The 19730-nt window shown below is 52.1% G+C and overlaps 1 long non-coding RNA gene across 3 annotated transcripts in view; it reads right to left on the bottom strand.

The window, feature by feature from the left end:
• The window catches only part of LOC145723547 (uncharacterized), a 127877-nt gene extending 114112 nt beyond the window's left edge, over nucleotides 1-13765 (bottom strand). For all 3 annotated transcript variants that reach the window (XR_014148693.1, XR_014148695.1, XR_014148694.1), the window contains exon 1: nucleotides 10206-13765. This is a non-coding gene — a long non-coding RNA (uncharacterized LOC145723547). The remainder of the gene's footprint in view (nucleotides 1-10205) is intronic.
• Between the last annotated feature and the right edge of the window lie 5965 nt (nucleotides 13766-19730).

The following is a 19730-nucleotide window of genomic DNA, read 5'->3' as shown; positions in this document are numbered from 1 at the left end:
TGCTGGCCAGGGAGTCAGGTGGTCCAAAGCTAGTTCCCATCCCTGTTGGCAGACAAGTTGCTTTCCCATTGGTAAAGTAGAGACATGCTTTGCTGCCCCACCAAGCTCTTCAGAATTCCCATATCTTTCAGGCTTCTGAGCCTTTGCAGACACTGCTCCCCCCTGCCCAGACTCCCCTCTTTCCAGGCTCCCAGTGGCACATATCTGCCGTCCTAATTTTTGTTCTCTCCAGCACACCTTGCTCACTCTGTCCACCCTTGTGCTCAGTGTGAGTGTGGGGGTGAGCAACCTCTCTGAGGCCCCCCACAAAACTGCCTTGAGCCAGAGAGGTTCCTTACAGAGTTATTTGCAATAGAATGAGGTTAGAATTTAAATGCCCACAATTAGGATATAGTAATAACAATAATGACAATGTCTAACACCCACTGAGTACTTGCCATGCCTGGGACCACAATGAACACTCACAAGGAATTTACAAAGTAGACACACATAGTATCTCCATTTTACAGATGAGGACATGGAGGAAGAGCTTAGCTAGGATATAATACACTCATTGAGTGACATATTATATGATCATTTAAAATTATGATGATGTGCTGAAGTATGTTAGAATGTTCAAGGGGGTACATGTACATGTATGTATATATACCTATGAAGATACGTTTAAAACAGACAAAAATAAAATGTAAATTAAAGAAGAAAGTTGAATGGAAATACACCCAAATGTTCACAGTGGCTTACTCTGGACCTTTAGTTATATCTATTTTCTTCTTTGTGCCTCCCTGTAATTTCCACACTTTTGACAATAAGCAGACGTTCTTTTAAATCATGAAATGAGAGGCGCCTGGCTGGCTCAGCCCGTAGAGCTTGCGACTCTTGGTTTCAGGTTCGTGAGTTCTAGCCCCACGTTGGGTGTAGAGATTGCTTAAAAATAAAATCTTAGGGACGCCTGGGTGGCTCAGTCGTTAAGCGTCTGCCTTCGTTCGGCTCAGGTCATGATCCCAGGGTCCTGGGATCAAGCCCCATATCGGGATCCCTGCTCGGTGGGAAGCCTGCTTCTCCCTCTCCCACCTCCCCCGCCCCCGCTTGTGTTCCCTCTCTCGCTGTGTCTCTCTCTGTCAAATACATAAATAAAATCTTAAAAAAAATAAAAAATAAAAATAAAAAAATAAAATCTTAAATAAATCGTGAAATGAAACAGACATAATATAACAGAGATAATATATTGTCTGTAAGCAATTTAAAGAGTAACAATTCTTTAAAAAAAAAAAAAAGAGTAGGGCGCCTGGGTGGCTCAGATGGTTAAGCGTCTGCCTTTGGCTCGGGTCATGGTCCCAGGGTCCTGGGATTGAGTCCTGCATCGGGCTCCCTGCTCCTTGGGAGCCTGCTTCTCTCTCTGCCTCTCTCTCTCTCTCATGAATAAATAAATAAAATCTTTAAAAAAAAAAAAAAGAGTAGCATTCTGATTTGAATTAGATCTGAAGAGAAGGCAAGGGATAAAGAAACTTTGATCATGAAGGGGCTTTTCCAAGCTCCCCTCTGACTTGGTTTCCTGGGCCAAATGTGGTTTTATCCTCATAAGATTCATTTATTAACTCATTCATTCATTCATTCCCTCACTCTTTCTTCATTTCCTCATCCATCGGGTGCTAGGCATGTGGGGAGAGATACAGAGTTAATTGGGCTTATTTCTGGCCCTTGCTAAGCTCAGAGTGGAAGATGCTAAGGGCCTGGGCAGGGCAGGACAGGGGACGGGTGGTCACCAGGCAGGAGGCCAGGGGTCCAGGGGTAGAAAGGACAGCATGGAAGGGGGTTAGGGTAAAGAGCATCCAGGATGGGAACAAGGTTCTAGCTTGGGCAGCACATGGTGGTGGAGCCCCTTGGGGCCACCCTATTCACCGCTCTATCTCCAGCATCCAGTGGCTTGAGACGAACGAATGAATGAACAAATGAGACAAATGAGCAACTGAAGGAACACCTGAACCTTTATCCCAGACAAGGGATTGACGTCTCCAATTTATAATGAACTTCGAAAAGTAGAAAGGAGAAACCAATAGCCTCCTAGAAAAATGGGTTAAAAATATTACCAGACAATTCACAGGAAAAGAAATGCAAATGGCCCTGAACCGTAGGAAAGATGATCAACACGCTCAAATAAAAGAAATGCAAATGGAAACGAGTCTGAGATACCTTTTCCCACCTATCAGATTGGCAGAAATCCAGAAGTTTGGCAACACATCTGCTTGGGAGGCAGTGAGGGAAACCATCACCCTCCTCCACAGCTGGTGACAACGTGCCATGGTGTAACCCCTTGGCAGAGGAATGCGGCCAAAGCTAGCAAAAATGCGCATATTTGACTTGTGACTCAGGAATCCCGTTGTTGTAAACCACCTCGGGCAGGTGTCCCAAAACACTGGAAGCACAAGGCTTTTTACTGCCATTCTATTTGTGACAGCACAAGACAGGAAACAAGGAAAATGTCCATCAGCAGGGGGCTGTGCTTATCAGCACAATGGAGGAGTCTGCCGTGAAGAACAAGGAAGATCTGGACGGACACCTGCGGGCAAGATCGCGGGCGAGATGTTCCGTGAATGAAGCAAGGTGGAGGCAAGCGTGACTGTGAGTTCTTGTGTTAACATTCCTCTGAGCAAAGGAGGGAGGGATATGGATTATATATGTACGTACACAGGTATTACATATAAGACACACACAGACACCAATGTAATTTAAATTTTTTTTAATTAATTTTTAAAAAATTAATACTTAGGCAGAGGGGGGAGTGGGTGAAGGGGACACAAATAAAAGTTAGACCTCTCTGAATATTCTTTATTGTGTCCAATCGACTTTGGAGCCATAAACAAAATTGAAACATTTTAAATCAATTCATAAAAGCAGAGAGCAAAATGAAGCAAATGAATCTATGCATGGACTTAGTGATAGAATCACAAAGAGAAGAACTATTCCGGGTGACTTCCAAGCAAAGTGACTTAAAGACACACAACACACACACCAGTCACAGTGTGTGGACCCTATTTCACCCCCATTCAAACAAACAAGTTGTAAAAAAAAAAGAAAGAAAGAGAAAAAGAAATTATGGCATTCAGAAGGCAATCAGGGCAACATGAACACTGACTACCGATTAGATATTTGATGCTATTAAGTATGATGATGGCACACATGTTATGAGTGATAGGGTATTGTGGCTTTTTTTTTTTTTTTAAAGAATCCTTATCTCTTAGAGGTAATATTGAATATTTGTGAAAGAAATGATAAGATGTCTGGGATTTCTTCAGATATGGTTTGGTCACTGTTGGGCTGGGGAGGGGGGATGAAGCAAGGTAAGGCGTGAGTGGGTCCCTGCTAAAGCCTGTTGACTGAGTGGAGGTGTGGGGCAGAGCCCAGAGCCACCTCCCCCCACTCCCTGCCTGAACGCTGCTCTGAGGGACCTCATCCCAGCGTGTGGGGGCCGTGGAGGGGACACAGTCCCTTCCCTGGAGGACCCTTAGTCTAATCTCACTCCAAGAGCTCCCCAGTTGTGGAATGAAACCCAGACTCATTCTTGTGGTTTTTAAGCATGCCCACCTCCCCAGTTTGTGGATCCTCTGTAACATCCGCGTTTCTTAAAGACGAAGTCACAGAAGGCAACTGTGTTTTAACTACTTCTGAATATGTGGAGCACAGAAAGACAAGGTGGGTCCAACCTTGTCAGGGGAAGGCCCAGATGTGGCAACTGAGGGAGGTTTGGGGTTAAAAAGGGAGAAAAAACTTCTCAAGGAAGACTTTCTCAATGACCCAGCAGGGTGATTCAATGTCACTGACAGGCTGTAGGGGGTGCTAGAAGAACGTAAGCATCCGTGGGCCGAGCAACAACGCAACTCAAGCCTTGGGGAAGATTCTGGAAGTTCTCAGTCTCCCCAGGGGCACGTATGGCATTTCATCTGTAAAAGCCAAATGGTAGTCACACCTGCCTCTCGTGGTTATTCGAAAGATCAAGCGTGATCACACAGATGAAACAATACAAAGGAGTTAGGGGCAAAAAAGATGCCTGAAGCCAGGACTACCAAATGGCATTGGGTCGTGAGACATGTTTCTGTTCTAAGCCAGTTCTTGCAATGTAGTGGAAGGAGAACCTGGACTCAGAGAACTCTGGTTTCAATTTTGTCTGCATTACCATAGAGCTGTGTGGCCTTGGGTGGGTCACTGCCCCTCTCTGAGCATACAGTTTTCACACCTGCAAAATGGGCAAAGCACCTCCCTCAGTTGCTGAGGATTCAGTGAGAGAAACTGGTTGGTGTGTCTGCTGCCCACTGAGCACAGGCCATGGGAGGGCTAGGTGGAGAAAGTGAAGTGAACAGGAAGGTGAGCTGGTCTCCTGGTCCCATGGTGAGGAGGCTGCCAGGAGCTCCAGGCTTCAGGAGGCTCTGAGCCAGCAGTGTGACCGCAGTATGGACTATGTCGGCAAAATTGGGCCTCAGCCCTGGCGGCAGGGGCGTGGGGGGGAGAGATGCTCAAAAACCACAGAGGCCCCCGGGCACCAACGCTACACATCTGACCACAACTCAAGGCCTGGTTGTGCTGCCTACAAACTAGGGGACACTAGTCAAGTGCCTTTACTTCTCTGTACCTCGCTTTCCTCTTCTCTAATGTGGGGGATACGATGCAAGCCTCACAGGGCTCAATGTGTGTGTGCAGCTGGCTCAGAAGTTAGCATGTCCCCAGCAGCCTCTCCCCGAGTCCAGCTTTGCCCCCCAGCTGCTCCCATCCCAGGGACTTTGGGGGTGCAGAATCTGAGAGTAGGGAGAAAGGTAGAAACCCTGCATAATGAATTGGTTCCTTTCTCCAGGACAGGGAGGGAAAGGAATCTAACCAAAGTCTCCTAGTAAATTGGAAGCAGAGCCAGGCTGCTTCCTACAGGGGATGGCATTCTGGAAAGCAAAGAGCCTTCCTGCACTTACTAGGGTTTCAATGTCTGATTCTGTGTCCTTGTACCTCATCCTGTGACTTCTGGTGTGTTTCCCTTACCTTCAGCCAGAGCACCCACATTTTCTGGGTTCCCAGGGTGTGGTGTCTTTGACCTCCTAGGGAGCCTTTATGCCAGACACCGGACATTCCTGTCATCAAGGGACCAGAAAGAGGGGAGGCTTCGGGCTGCTCTAAGGTCTGGGGAGAAGCCAGGAGCTTCCAACGGAAAGTCAATGCCAGTGTCCGGAGACCCCAGCCTGAGGAGCATCACGCTAGGTGAGTGCGTAGACAGGAGGGGGTGGGAGAGAAGAAGCCTCAGAAGACTCAACGTAGCGGAGGAAAAACTAGAAAGCTTTAGGAGAAATCATCCTAAGTTCTCGGGAAGCCAGCTGCATAGCAATGGGAGCCTAGTGGGGTCAGGGGCCCCCTCTCTTTTAAAAGAGCTGCTAGAAGTCTTTGGGCAAATTCCTGGAGGCTGCTTCTTCAAAATATCTTTCAGTGACACTGACATATTTATAGGTGAAATAATGTGATATCTGGGATTTGGTTTGTAATAATCCATTTGCCAGGAGGGGGTGAAAGGTTTCTGTGAAAGCAAAGTGGCCATGGGCTAATGATGGTGGAAGAAGGTGATGGGGACACGGGCGTTCCTTGTACTATGCTCTTTACTTTTGTACACATTTGACGTTTTCCATAACAAAAAGTTCCTATGTCCAGAACCAGCCCTTTCTCTCCAGCTTGACGCTCACTGCCCTGGTCCCCTGGCCTGGATGGTGGTGATCACCTCTCACAGGTCAGCCTGCTTTAGCCCTGCCCCTCCAGCCTATTCTCAACACGGCCGCCAGAGGGAGCCTGCTACACGGTGCAAGTCTCCAGGCTCAAACCCTCCAGAGTGGCCCCATCACACTCCGTGTACCCCAAATCGGCACTCCATCTCACCTGTGTTACCCCTCGGGCTCTTCTCCGACCACGCTGGCCTCTCCTCAGCCTCCCACAGTCTTCTCCATGACCTTTAGGGCCTTATGTGCCGGGGGTGTTGGGGGGAGGTCTGTTGTGACCAGACCTCATCCACCCCTCGCTACGCCATACATCATGATATTGCATGGGACATAACTGTACTTCAAACAATGTATGTGTTGTCTATCTGAAATTGAAGCCTAACTGGACATCCTGTTTGATACCTGGCAACCCCATCCCTAACAGTCTATGAGCTCCTACAAAAGAACCATGTCATTCTCTTAACATCCCCAAGTACCCCCTCCTAGCAGACAGTCACCAAAAAAGCACCCTCTGGGCTGATGATGCAGCCCCTTGCCCAGTTGCAAGGATTTCAGGTCCACTCGCTTCAGTGGTAAGGTGTCCTTTTGTAGTGCACAACCTGCCCAACCATTCATGGTAGCCTCACCAGTGGCCAGAGAAGCAGGTGCTTCCAGAATGACAGAGGCTGAACCCGCCCTCCCACCTTTTCCTCTCCCCAGCAGCGGGCAGGGACTGGGAGGGAGTGACCGTGCCAGGGCCTAGACCGGCAGCCCCCTCTGGGTGCTTTTGGCTTTGGGCCTATCTGGGATGGTCTGAATCCTTGCAGTAGCCTGTGGGGGTGGGTAGAGGGGCCCCATGCCAGGCGCCGGCTGCCCCCCCTGGCCTGAGGGTGCCCACTTGAACCATTCCAAGTAAACATTTGACCAGCCCAGCCCCGGCCATCATCCCACGCCAACACTTGGCCCTTGTTCCTGGACAGGCCCCTCTGTGTCCCGTCCTTTGTGGCTGACATTTCAGCTGGGCCCTGGAGGGGTTGGGGTGACCCCGTGCCCCATCCTCATTCTGCACACAGGCCCTAGGGAGGTGGTCCCTCCGAGGCAGGCACTCCGCGGAGGAGTCCCAGCAGACGAGCCGTCGCCAGGCTGGGCCGGCCACCCCCTTGAACAGCCCACGTGGGCTGCAGAGCTTGGAGCCCACAGGTCTGACTGCAGAGCCATGGGGCCGCCAGCTGACTCGGCTGCTTTGTTCCAGGCCTGGAGTGGTCTGAGCGCAGCTGAGGACTGTGACTCCTTCTTTGCTGAGAAGCCACAGATAACACAGGCGACAGGGCCTGATAAAGCGTCTGTCAGAGGCTTCCTCCCAGACAGGCCCCGCTGTTCCCGCCGGCCCCAAGGGCCCCTGTAGCCCAAGCCTGTCTCCAGAGGTCAGCCCCTCTCCAGGCTCTCAGTCTTCCCTGCCAGAGGCTGAGGGACAGGCTGGCAGACCCCTCCCCACTCATATCTTCAGTCTGACTCTCCGAAGTTCCTAAGGCCTCTGGGCCCAAGAGCAGAATAAACTAATCCTCTGATTTATTCCCATGAAGAGAATGTCAAGGAATGTGACTCTCTCAATGGAATTCCAGACCATGGCTCCTGGGGATTTAGGGGGGATGGGAGTTGGGGATCTGGAATCTCTTCCTAGAGCCCCTCAAATGACATCCTGAGTCATCTCTTTCATGTCGCAAGAGCCTACTCTATGATAGGTTCTATGATGGGGAGCGGGCGCACAGGAATAAAGACATGGTCCAAGACCACTGGAGCTTCCAGGAAGAGGGGACAGGAAGATTGACCCCACCCTGACCTGACCTGGGCCTGCACCCCAGGCCTACAAAGGAGCCTGGCCTGGAGCAGGAGGTGTATAAGGGGGTACCTAGCCAGCCTTGGAGGTACTGGGGTCCTGAGGCGAGACTCAGTGCCAAAGGGCTGGAGAGCTGAGACCCGAGGCACCCATGAGCAAGGAGTCTCCAGCCCGATGGAGGCCCCGCCCTGGGGAGGATCCAGGTTGGCTGCTAGGGGAGTTGGAAGACACCTTTCCCAAGGTCCAGAGAATAGGATTTCGGAAGCCAGGCCTCACAGGTCCCGAGCACTGTTCAGGTGGGCTGTGGGTACTGCCAGGGAAGATGTCCCCCGATAATGGCAGCCTTGCTCCCTGGAACTGCATGGGGACACCGGGCTCCTGGTTGAACCACAGGGAGAGCGTGGGATGCAGGGTTGGGGCTGCCTGCCACGTGATGACCAACCTCTATAAGGCCCTTATGCTCAGTAGACAATGGGAGCCAGAGCCCCCCCGTCCCCGGCCTCTACCTTTCCCCTGCTGTGTGACCCAGGGCAAGGCGCTGGCCCTCTCTGACAAAAGCCCCAAGAGAGAGTCCCAGTCCAGAGCCAGTGTACCTAGAGGGAGAAGGCCTGGGCTGCCTCCTTTCCCCACGGAGGAGGAATGTCTTGCCTGCTCTGCTTGGAGTCCCGTGGAGAGTGGGGACCCAAGCACTGCCTTTCCCTGAGTAGTGGGGACCCCACACAATTTCCCAGGCAGGCCTCTGGCTCATAAAGGAAGGGCCTGAGTTCCCAGACACGGGTGTCAAGAGAGGCCTCCCGCCCTCCCCGGGCCTCCAGCCGGCTCCCTGTGAACCTCTGCAACCACACAGGCTCAGCCTCAGTGCTCCTTCCTGACACCACCCCCCTCCAGCCCCCCAGATTGACGCTTCCTTCCCAGGCACCCTCGCCTGCTGTCTGCCTCCCTGCCAGAGCACGTCTTCCTCAGTGGTCCGGTCGGTCCGCCCTCAAGCAGGGCACCCGGCCCAGAGGTGACCACGGCAGACACAGCTCCTGCCCTCAAGGAGCTGCCCCCATGGCCAAAGGCAGACCACAGCCAATCTCACCAGCGCATAGAGAGCCACCAGTGAGTGGTAAGGGTGTGAAGAGACAGAACAGGCTCTGAGCGAGCAGGGGACATCAGGCCAGCCAGGGGAGGTCTTTCTGAGGGGGTGACATTGACAGGGACACCTAAAGGCAGGTGAGAAAGGAGAGCAGATCAGTTCCAGTGCTGGCCCTGGGCTGGGACACACTCACCTCTGGAACCTCTCCCTCCCTCAGGCCTCCGCACCTCACCCCCAGGACCCCCAGGAGGACTCAAGCCAAGATCACACAGGCTGAAGACAGGGACAGTCTGTGGTATGTCTATACAAGGCAAAAGAAGGAATGGCATAAAGGCGAGGCGGGCGGGTCCTGGATTGTGGCTCTGAGATGGGAGGGGCCGAGGTGATGGGGTTCACAGCACCTGGCAGAGAAGCCCCCTCTCCATGCCAAGTTGATAATAAAAGTACTCCCCCCATTAATACTATAGATATGCTTCCTTCCTCTTCGGAGCAGGAGGCAAGTCAGACATCCTGGCTTTTGTTCGGGAGGGGCCCCGTCCCTGTGAGCAGGAGAGGGGAGCTCGGCTGGGGGCACAGGCGCCCAGGCCTTCAGCCTCCCGTCCTTCCCTGTGCTGCCTGGCTCTGCTGCAGACTTCCTGTGTGGCCTTGGGGAAGTCACTGCCCTCTCTGGGCGTGGCACCGTACCTTGGGGGCGGGGTGAAGTAGTACAGCTGTCCCCAGCCAGCTGATCCTGGGGGCATCGGGATGTGGGTGAATGAGAGTTATAGGGGGCTGGGGCTTGGCACTCCATTGCAGGGTGAACCCGGGGTCCTGGGGCTCTTCGCCGGGGACTGTTGCCCATCTCAGAGGGCGGGGGTTGCTCTCAACACTACCTCATAGGCTGCCGGCCTGGAAAGCAGAGTACTTCCCACTCTGGGTCTCTACCACACATTAAACGTGGGGACCTGACCTGCAGCTAGTTGCCACATTCAATAATGATAAAGACTATAAAGATTATAAAGACTATCATCATGAAGCAAAGCACCAGAAAAAAAAAATAAACCAAAAGGCAAAAAGTGAAAAGCAATGCAATCCCATTCCATCTCTCAGTTGCACCCCACAGCATCATCAGACCCCCACGGAAGCCTGCTCCGCGGCAGGACAGATGAGGCAGGGGCCTGGGGGCCAGAGGGCATTCCTTGTCCCTCAGAGAGCACTGGGGAAGTAGGGAATGTTCCCCGGTGCCTGTCCTGAGACAGGCATGTCTACCTTCTCGCTCTTGGTCACTCTTCACCAGCTCTCTGGCCGGTACATGGGTTTTTTCCTTTTTACCTTCTTATTGAAATAGAACATACAGCGCCATGCACACCGACCTCAAATTGTTCGAGGAACTCAAGTTCAGTGAACTTTTCACATACACATAAGCCTGCGTGACACCAACCAGATGATGACAGAAGACACTTCCAACGTGCCAGAAGTTTCCCTCAAGCCCCCTCGCAGTCAGCAGCCCCCACAGGGAACTGCCACCCCAGCCTCTCCCAGCACAGATTGCTCTAACCGTGGTTGAACTTATGAATGGAAGACCACATACCTGTCCTTCGTGTCTGGCTTCTTCCACGCAGGGAAATGCCAGGTTCATCCATGTTGTCGCATCCATTCGTAGTTTGTTAATGTTGTTGTGTGATATTCCATCGTGCGACGATACCGTACCTTATCCAGCCACTCTTCTGCTGAGGGACATTGGGGCTGATCCCCTTTGGGGCAACTGTGACCAACCCCTAAGAACCCCTTAGTGCCTTTTGGGCCTATGCGCATTTATTTCCCTTGGTTATGGACCTAGGAGTGTGCCTGCTGGGTCAGAAGGTGAGCGTACACTTGCCTTCACAGCTATTTAGACAGTAGGTATGTGTAGTCCCATTTTACAGATATGGAGATAGAGGTTCAGAGAATTTAAGCAGCTTATCCAAGCTCATGGAATTACTAAGTAGAGAGGCCTGGTCTGGAAGCCAGAGAGATTTTCCTGACTCCAAATTCTTTTCAGGAGGGGTCAGCTTTCTTGCCGATCTTTTTAATCCTGCTTTCTAGAACAGGTAAAGCAGGTGCGAGGGTGAAGAAAGCCAAATAAAAGGGGAAGGAGAAGGGTGACTCTGATGGCCTGCTCTGCCATTGGCCCCTCGGGATGTCCAGGCCGTCCTGGAAGGCACAGCTCCACCCCGAGCAGACACAGAAGAGGTGGCGGGGGTCTCTGGAGCCACAAAGCCACGCACAGTCCATCCCCTCTGCTCTTCAGTCTCATTTCTTCCTTCTCCCTCCCCATGACTCCAGCCACATCATCCTCCTTATCTTCCCTGAAAATGCCAAGTATGTCCTGCTTCATGGCCTTTCCACCTCAGCTCCCACTGTCGGAACCTCTTGCTCCAGACACCCACATGGCACATCCCCCACTTGGTTGTGGTCTCTGCCCATCACCCAGTGTAAGAGAGCATTGCCATCACATGCTGTCCCTTTACCTTTTAAACTCTCTCTTCACTCTGTCTGACCTAATATCCTGTGTATCTTTGTTTTTTGCCTGTCCTCCATCACAGAATGTGAGCTCCAGAGAGCCCAGGCCTCACCACCTTGCTTTCTGTTCCACCCTCAACAGGCAGAGCAGGCCTGGCACCTGAGAGGCTCTCTGGAAATACTTGTTGAATGAATGAATGAGCGAATGAATGAGTGAGTGAGTGAATGGGTGAATGAATGAGCGAGTAAGTGAATGAATGAGTGAATGAATGAACAAAAGAGTGAATGAGTGAATGAGTGAAAGAGTGAGTTAACGAATGAGTGAATGAATGAGTGAATGATTGAGTGAATGAATGAATTGGCAAATGAATGAGTAAATGAATGAATGCATGAATAGCAACCCCTTGGAGCAGCTACTGACAAAAATCACAGGCCCAGAGGATACTGTGTTTGCAGTCCCAGAGGCTGATGTTTAAGTCCTGAGATAAGGCTCCCAACAGGGCATTGGTCTAGAGCCCTTGAGTGGGGTGAGGGCAGTACCAGTCTGATCATGGTGGCCTCTAGGCCCTGCCACAGCTCAACCGTCACAGCAAATTCTCATGGGAGCCAGACAGACAAGGGCAACAACGTGCATCTGGGCACCTTCTGGGCTGGTGTTGCAGGATAAGAGGAATTTTTGATTCTTGGGTGAGGAGGAGGAGACAATGGCCACAAATCTCCCCAAATGCCTTTTCCCTTGTGGGGGCTCAGAGATCTTTAAAATTAGGTGGGTCTGGGAATGATATGAGGGATCCAGAAAAGTCCCTATTTCCCCCATCCCTATCTACCCTTGCTTAGAATACATTCTTCATTCCCCACTGCTACTCGCCGGCCTGGGAAGCCTTTGCCGATTCACATTATGGCTCGGGGCCTCAGTTGCTTCCTTCTACAAAATGGGTGGAAGTTAGCCATGAAGTACAGTGAAGAAACAGCCCTGGAACAGAGGTCTGCTGCCATGAATTCTCATGTCCCAGGACTGCTGTGTGTCTCTGGCAAAGTCTTGCCCTCTCTGGGCTTCAGATTCCCTATGTGTCAAATGAGGTAACGTGGCAGAACTATCTCCAGGGACTGAAATCCCCGCTCAGGTGTGAGCGAAGTGACTGACCTCCTGTCCTTTTCCCAAGGAAGAGCAAGTTCATCCAGGGAGGCAGGGAGACGGAACCAAGGGAAGAGGAGAAGGACATGAACTATGAACCTGGCCAGGGTCACAGCTTTGCCCTGACCTGCGCTTGCTGGACATTTCCTTTCTGAACCTCACTGAGTGCCTGGGTGAGGTGTGGACAGTCCAGGCAGGTGGGTGGGGAGCTGTGTTCTACTGCTTCTCTTTGTGGAAACAGGGCTCTGAGTTCCAGAAAGTTACCAACATCAGACCACTAGCTAGGAACCGTCTCCCAGAGTTTGTCCAAGCTGCTCACTGCTCTACGACTTGTCTCCCTGTGACACCAAGACGGGGCCAAGGTAAGTCCGCTTTTCACTCCAAGCCACAAAGAGATCCAATTTTCAGATGAAGAAACCGAGATCTTCCCAGGGATCCCACAGACCATTCATTTGGCCATGCATCCTGGGCTTACAACACATCAGCGTTACCTCATTGAAGCTTCACACAGCTCTGCAAGGAACACACCATTATTGCAAGAACGACCACTCAGAAAGATCAAGTGACTCGTGCAAGGTCACACAGCCAGGGAGTAACAGGGCCAGAATTAAAACTCAGGTCTAACTCAAGAGCAGCTCTTCATGCTTCCTTCCTGTGGACTAGTGGAAGAAAGGAGCAATCTTGTGCTTCAGGAGCCCAGGAGCTTGAGAGACTATTTCTGCTGGCAAGGGGTGGGGAGGGGGAGCCAGGGCCTCTGCACCTGCTGTTTGCTTGGAACAAAAAGGCTTCCCTTAGAAAATGGCCTTGCTCACTGCCACACCTCACTCAGGTCTCAGGCCAAAGGGCATTTTACCATGAAGACCTTCTTTCTAGGACCACTGAGTCTAAAATAGAACCCCCCCTCCCCCGCAATGCCTTTTCCCTTTATACCATAACACCAATCACCATCTGAAGCACTATCTTGTCTGATGTGTCTATTTATTTGTTTATTGTTTGTCTCCCTTGAGAATGGAAGATTTTATCTGTCTTATTTATCACTATAACCCCAAGGCCTAACACAGTGCATGGCACATAGTAGGTGTGCAATCAATATTTGCTGATGGAAGGCATGCATGATTGAGTGCCTTTTTCCCCAATAAGTGAAAGAAAATGGAGCATCTATTATCTGCTGGGCATGGAGGAGAGGGCAGACCCATGCACCTCTCGTTTCTTCCATAGCCGTTGTTAACCCATTTCATGGATGGAGGAACTGCGGCTCCCTCCAGCATCAAAGACCCACGGAGGGTGAGTGGCAGATTAAGCAGTCCATCAGGATTAGGGCCTTCGACCCCGTGGCGGTCTGGCTCCAAGCCCAGGGCTCCTTCTAAGCGTGGGGGCAGTGCCCAGAAAAGAGAAGAGATGCCAAAGGCCCCCAGAGCCCTGGCAGCGTGTTGTCGCGGTGTGGCCACCAGGCTCTGGCCTCACGCCTCGCAAGCCACACCCTGGGCCGAGCAGCTCCGAATTCCTCCCGCCCCACCCCCGCCCCCGCCTGGCGCCACCCCCCACCCCCACCCCTGCACCCTCTACCCCCACCCCCACCCTCCCTTGAGCGTGGCCCGGGATCCTGCCCCAGCAGGGCCACCCCGTGGTCAGGACAGGAGAACCGGCCTCGGGCCGCTCGTGGACGCCCCCCAACCCCCGAGGTTCCCTCAGCCCCCCGGCCCGCCCGCCCCGAGCCCCCAGACTCGGGGCGCCCGCAGGCCCCGCGGGTCAGCGGGAACCGGCAATTTCCCGGCCGCCCGCCCCGCCGCCCGCTCTGTACTTAGCCTGATGACGGGTTCCCGCGGCCCTAATAGCGGGGCGGGCGGCGGGTTCAGGGCGGGCGAAGCCGGCCCAGCCGGTCCCGTGCTCGGCTCTCAGGCGGCCGCCGGGCCTGTGTCATCCACCAGGAATTTCTGTTTTCCCCTCCGCGGGGCTGGAAGAAAAAACAATAATTAGGTCACTGGGCAGGCGGCAGAGAGGGTGTGGGACAGGCCAGTGGCGCCCTGTTGGGCAGGGAAAGGGTCTGGGAGGACGATGGGGAAGGAGAGGCCCCCACGGTGGCCCCTGTCCCCTTCCTGCCCTCCCCAGGATGCCAGATGATAGAAGCAAAGGCATTTCTGACCAGCGGTCACTCTCGGGTCCATTCATTGCAGGCATTTACTGGGCATCTCTGTGCACCTAATTCCGTGCTGGGCACTGCGGTCTGAGCGCTGAATAAGAGAGAAGGAAGGACTTGGTCGAAAAGTCCAACCAGCGGCCTGCAGTGATACACAGTGGGAGGCCTGCTGCATAGGGCAGAGGAGTTTTAGGGGACTATGCCTGCCAGACAAGTGGCGGGGGGTGGGGGGGGTGGGGGGGTGCTGCAGGTAGTTAGGGAATTTCTCCTCCAGGAAGTGGCACCTGCACAGAGCCCTGATTGAGGAATAAGGATTGGCCAAGCCAAGTGGAGGGGGAGGCAAGAAAGGTATTGGGGGTGGAAGGAACAGCATGTGCAAATGCTGGGAGGTAGGACAATGCATGTTATGGGACTGAATGTACAGTAGAGAAGCATCGCATGAACGTTTCATTCCGAATGTGACTTCACTGATTAAAGATGCGTATTTTTGGTCCAGTGAGGCCCCTAGACACAAAGCAGCTACTTTGGTGCTCAGCTGAAGACACAGCCACACTGGAGGAAAATTATGTTGGACTTCCTGAGAGGTGCTAGGTCTAGGTACTGTACCTTTGGGCAGGTTAAAAGATTTTCAAGGGTCATTTGGATTTAACACATTGCTTACCTTTTATTCTGACCTTAGGACAGCTCCCTGGGAAAGATGCGGGGCCAGAGCAACCCTATCCGGCTGTGTTGTTCCAAGTATGAGTGATGGGACCGGGGAGGTGGGCAGAATTGGTGCATAGAGAGTTCTTATGAGTCATGGTAGGGAATTTAGACTTTATCTTAAGGGAAATGGGGAACAATGGTGTAAAGCAGGGTGGGAGGGGACAGGATCAGATTTCTGAAAACTAATAGCTGATAATAACCCCCATTGATCTAGCTCCCATTATGTGCGAGCAGAGGGCTAACTAAGTGTTTTACACACAGCATCTCACTAAGCTTGATGACAATCTGGTGAGACTGTTTCTTAGTCTCATTTTATAGAAGAGGAAATAGCCAGGGAGGTCATTTGCCCCAGGCCACCTGCCAATGAAGGGCAGAACCCGAACTGAAACTTGCTAGACTATGTTCTGGGAGCTCTGGTGGGAAAGACGGAGGCTTTGTCCCTATCCTCAAGGAGCTTGTTGTCTGCTGGGGAACATGGGAGCGTGATGTATTGGTCAGAGCCAAGTCAGAGTGGAGTTTACTCTCTCCTAGGATGACCCGGGAGTAAACTGTCCAGGATCGGGACAGTGATCCTACTCCCGGAGGTTGTCTAGGTACCCAGGCCCCTCCTACCTTGTTGTCTGCCATCTTGATGTGTCCAAGTTGGCTCTCCACACTACACCCACATCCTGGGCAGGGGGAGGGGGAGGGAAGGAGCATGCCCTTTTTCCTTAGGGACCTCACTTCTGTATCTTCACCTCCACTGGCACCTGCAGCTGTATCTGTATCCAAATCCATATCTCCATAAAAACCTATGTCTGTGTCCATAGATCCACCAATTATCCACTGTCCAAAGCATCAACTCTACATGTATTGTCTTACAGTGTCCATGGGTCAGGAGTCTGCATGGCCTAGCTGGCCCTTTGCCTTGTGGTCTCTCATAGGCCAAAATCAAGTTGGCGGCCAGGCCTGCAGTCGTCTGAGCTTGACCAGGGATGGGTCTTTGTCCAAGCTCACTCCTGTGCTCGTTGGCAGGATTTGCTGCCTCAGGGGTTGCTGGACTGCCCACCCTGCTTCCTCACTGATCTTGCCAGCCTCTCGGGCTGCTGGCCTGAGGCCCCACTCAGGTCCTTGGTGTATGGGCCTCTCTCCTGGGCAGCTTACAACATGGCAGCTGGCTTCATTCAAAGAGAGCAAAAGGGTGTCCCAAATGAAAGCCGTGGTCTTTTTGTAACCTAATATCAGAAGCGGCATTCCATCACTTTTGCTGTATTCTGTTTGCTGTAGGCGGTCACGAAGCCTAGTCCACACCGACAGAGAGGGGATTATCACACAAGGGCATGAATACCGGGAGGCAGGGCCACTGGGGGTCACCTTGGAGCCGCCCCACCACTCTGAGCAAAGTCCTCGGAGGGAGGGAGCTCCAAATGGAGGGTGATCCTGGGAGAGGTCAGAGAGCGGTGCTACATGCTGGTGCTCCAGGGATTCCTAAGACAGGGTCCCCAGTGTCTGCACACCCTGATTTTTATCTTCCCTGCAGGGCCTGTCTGATGGGGAGGGGGTGGTATTTGCAGCCAGCAGGCGCTGCATTCCAGGGCTGGGTACTTAACATTCCAGAGGAGCGCTCAGCTAATTATTGCCTTGCCCGTCCCAGGCCTGGACCACCCGGCTCCCCCCCAGCTCCCATGGCTTGGCCAGAAGACTCCAGGAGCTTTGCGCTTGGGTCATCTTGAGAGGCCCAGAGATGGGCTGGACTTACACGGGGTCACGTGGCAATGAGTCAGTGGCAAGGTCAGGCCTGGAACCCAGGGCCTTTTCCCCCGTGGCCTGTGGACCAGGGGCAAAGGCAGCAGGGGGCTCGGGGCTGAGCCTTTGGAGGGGAAGGTGGACTAAAGCAGGCCTCAGGAGAAGGGCTACTTCTCTGAGCCCCCATTTCCTTGCCTGTAAAAAGGGGAATTTCCCCAAGATCCCATAACATGTGACAAAGACTGTCTCCTTGGCCAAACCTCAGACAGGTTCCTCTGAGCCTCCTTTCCACTAGGCCTCATCCTGGGGCCTTGTCTTTGGCCCGCCCAGCCCAGTGTTAGCAAGAATCCCCCGACCCTGGATATCTGAACACCCTTTCCTGCCTTCAGTAAGAACCTTGTTAAGTCAGTTTAGTAAGAAGACCCATACCCTTGATGTCAGCTCTTAGTGATGTTCTATCCACTGCCCCCTAATTCTGCTTGTTATCTATAAATCCCCAGCTGTCTTTGCTGTGTTCAGAGTGCAGCCCAGTCTCTCTCCCTACTGTGATAGCCTTACCAGCTATCCCAATGTTCCTGAATAAAATCTTCCTTACCCACTGTTTTAATCATTTCAGCCAGTGTCAAAAATAATTTTTCTTTAAAACATGCATCTTGTTATACGTATTCTAGTCCTTTCCCCATGCAAAGGGGTTCCAGGAGGCACAACATTCCGACCGCTCCCTGGGTGCTGAAAGGGGAGTGTAGGCTTGAGGCAGGCAGTCCATTGTCCCAACACCAGGAACAAGCAAAGGGCTTGGGCAGCAGGAGGCCTTGGGCCTGAGAAAGGCCAGCGGAGCCAGAATTCCCTAGAAGCTCTTCCCACCTTCTACTCTGATAGTTGGGCCCACTCAGCTCTGAGGACTTTACAGCAAACACTGAGGGCCGAGGCAGCAAGATGGCATGAGGAAGGCCTCTGACGGGGTCAAGGGAACACGGGGCAGAGGCAGGAATTGAGGGGGACCTTGAAAGCCAAATAGGACTTAGCATGTGGAAGTGGAGGCAGGGCATTTCCAGCGAGGACGCAAGTCTGGCAGAGGCGTGGAAGTGGGGGGCATGAGGAGCTGCAGGCCCAGAGGATGGGACATCACAGAAGCGGGAGATGCCCATGGCGCTGAGGATTCTGGGAGGCTGCTTCGTGGCTCCATTGCCAGCTCCATCCGGGGCTCAGTGTCAGGATCCTCTAGCAAGAGCCACAGGCAGGCAGCCCGGGCTTCTCCTCCACCTAGGGGGATGCTCACCTGCTTTTCTCCTTTTCCCTCAGCATCCAATCCCTGGGGTTCCCTCAACCTCCCCCAAAGAGTGGGAGCTCTATTATAAATCATAAAATTTGTGCATAGGTTCACATACACACGGCACAAATGTGAAACTTCATACTCCCTCCCTATCTCCCCAGCTCCCATTCTCCTCCCTGAGGCAGTCTTGGCTCGTACCTTATATACACTTTTTGTTCTTAACGCAAATAGTAGTTTACTACGTTCACGGTAGTACAACTTGCTTCTTTCACTTACTATTGTATCTCGGATTGTTCCATGCCAATCTATGTCATTCTTTTGGCACCTGCATAGTATTCTGTTTTATCAATATATCAACATGTATTTAGTCTCCAAAATGGTAGCAGATTCATACTGGCCCCTAGACTTTTGTCAACAAACATGTATAGAGTGTCTACTAGGGCTCCGGCACTCAGTACATCCTAGATATACCCCGGGGGTTGCCACCAGTCCATGCAAATTGGAGCTCCCAGGCTCATGGAGGCAACAGGATGACTAGGCATTGCAGACTAGAGTAACAGCAAAAGGGTCATTCCAGGAAAGGATGCTTCTTCATTGGGCTGGGAGAGAGGGAGGTCTCTGAACACTTCAGTGGGCTTTCTTTGAAGGGTAATTTGGATTTAGGTGATAGGACAGGGAAGGATAGCATTCTAGGCCAAGGGAACTGTAGGAGCAAATTGGAAGAGAGGGGACAGCCCGTGGCTTGTCTGTGTGATGAATGAGGTCCCAGAGCCTGTGGATGGAGGTGGGATGAGGCTGTTTGGAGCATGAGTCTGGGGAAGCCTTGAATTTCAGGAGAAGGCCACGGTCTGATTCCTCCTATTCTCCCAGATCCTTCTCTGCGGTCACCTCCTCTGGAAAAGGGGCCTCAGGGAAGAGATTGGAAAGAAAAGAGGCCTTTCAGGGAGGAGGCGGGGCAGAGGCAGCTCTAGGCCGGATGGAGCAGTGGCTAGTGATTATTGAGAACTGCGCTGTGCATTTACTTTAATTTAATTAATTTAACTTAATTTATTTTAATTTTTGCTACATTGACTTTATCCCTGAGCCACTGGAGAATTAGTTGCCAACATCATGGTATTTTCCCCTAAGTATTTCAGCAACTATTTCTTAAGAAGGAGGACATCTTCCTACACAACCCCTACATAGTGATGATACTCAGGACATTTAACATTTTCATACTCTTATCTAATGTTATTGTCCATATGCAAATGTGCCCCATTGTCTCAATAATGTCCTTTATAGCTTCCCTGTCCTACCCAGGATCCAATCAAGGACCACGCTTCGCATCTCCTATAATCCGGAATCGTTCTTCAGAGTTTTTCTTTCTTTAGTCCTTTCATGCCATTGGCCTTTTTTGAAAAGTCCAGGCCAGGTGCTTTGCAGAGTGTCGCTCTGTTCGGTTTGTCTGACATTTCCTCATGACTAGGGTCAGGTTCAATGTTTTCAGCAGGAATCTTGGTACCGTATGCTTCTCAGGTGCATTTGCCCCATGATGAGTTCTATTAAATCTGATCCCTGGGTGGAGTCGGACAGGATTTCCCACACAGCGCGTGAGGCATGTCAAGGTCACCTGTGCTTCCTTTTGCAAATAAATAACCCA

The sequence above is a fragment of the Leptonychotes weddellii genome, chromosome 9 (genome assembly GCF_054177405.1).
Source record: "Leptonychotes weddellii isolate Sample4059 chromosome 9, ASM5417740v2, whole genome shotgun sequence".
NCBI classification, from domain to species: Eukaryota; Metazoa; Chordata; class Mammalia; order Carnivora; family Phocidae; genus Leptonychotes; species Leptonychotes weddellii.
The sequence above is the reverse complement of the archived record's forward strand: the minus strand, read 5'-3'. Positions and strand labels throughout refer to the sequence as shown.